This window comes from Brassica oleracea, chromosome C7 (genome assembly GCF_000695525.1).
Source record: "Brassica oleracea var. oleracea cultivar TO1000 chromosome C7, BOL, whole genome shotgun sequence".
Lineage (NCBI taxonomy): Eukaryota > Viridiplantae > Streptophyta > Magnoliopsida > Brassicales > Brassicaceae > Brassica > Brassica oleracea.
The window spans coordinates 6459805-6460456 of NC_027754.1; positions in this window are offsets into that span (position 1 = coordinate 6459805).

Consider the following 652-nt stretch of genomic DNA (forward strand, 5'->3'; position numbering starts at 1 on the left):
CTTCCCACGCTCCCTATTGAGGTACTCCTCCACCTTGTTCTCCACTTTCCACTTGAGGTACCACTCCACCACCATTCCATTGTATATACCATTTCATTTCTGTATTTTAGCTTCATCTTTGGGTATCTCTCCTACACTTGACAACACAGAGACTGCGTGACTTAAGTCTGGGGGAAGTACCAAGTATTTGATCATGTTTGCTTTGATGTTGTTTCATTGAGTCATGCATTGCATACCTGTTTGCATACTAAAAAAATCATTTAGTTTGCATCATTTACTTTTAGGATTGAGTCTAGAGCATATAGGTTGCATTCACTTGCATTTGGGACAATGATTTAAAATGCCTTGTAAAGTAACTCCTGTCTAGAACTCAAAGTGACACCCTAGTTAAACATATCAAGTAGCTTAAGCATCTCTTGAAAGCCTTGCACATTTCGAGCCTTGAAAAATCTTCTTGAAACTTGTTTGCTTGCTTGATATTGGCATTGTTCTTAAGATCAGCTTGATATTGGCATTGTTCCGAATGAACTTAATCTCTCTTGCATATAGGCCTTTGCATACTTGATCATGGGTCTCATACACATTTGGGTTATCTTTCCCCATTGTACCACTCTTTGTTAACCCAAATGGCACTTCCTTACCCTTGAACCCT